General features: G+C 40.3%; 1 protein-coding gene across 1 annotated transcript in view; it reads left to right on the top strand.

Moving 5' to 3' along the window:
- Window positions 1-229: 229 nt before the first annotated feature.
- The window catches only part of wu:fj16a03 (uncharacterized protein LOC335475 homolog), a 5,551-nt gene continuing 5,490 nt past the window's right edge, over window positions 230-290 (top strand). The window contains exon 1 of the mRNA XM_056471010.1: window positions 230-290. This exon is cut by the window's right edge and continues 51 nt beyond it. The gene's annotated coding sequence lies outside the window, so the exon portion shown is untranslated.

The following is a 290-nucleotide window of genomic DNA, read 5'->3' as shown; positions in this document are numbered from 1 at the left end:
ATGCAATTTATGCTGACTCAGAAGACTATAATGTTTATATGTGAATCAGTCCACATTCATACATCCACGCAGATATTTCATCATTATTTGTTTTTAGAAGTCTCCTGGAGATAAGACTGTTTACACTTGCCGAACTGTGTGTGTGCGTGCGCGTGTCTCTGTGTGTATGTGTGCGTGTGTGAAATAAGACCCTGCCTGCTCCACAACTCTATAAAAGAGCAAAATCTCAGGTTTCCACAGACATTTGCAACTAGCTGAACATCAGTGAAAGTTCTTCGAAAACCACAGAT

The sequence above is a fragment of the Danio aesculapii genome, chromosome 13 (assembly GCF_903798145.1).
Source record: "Danio aesculapii chromosome 13, fDanAes4.1, whole genome shotgun sequence".
In the NCBI taxonomy this organism is placed as follows: Eukaryota; Metazoa; Chordata; class Actinopteri; order Cypriniformes; family Danionidae; genus Danio; species Danio aesculapii.
Note: the sequence above shows the minus strand (reverse complement) of the source record. Positions and strands in the feature narration are given on the sequence as shown.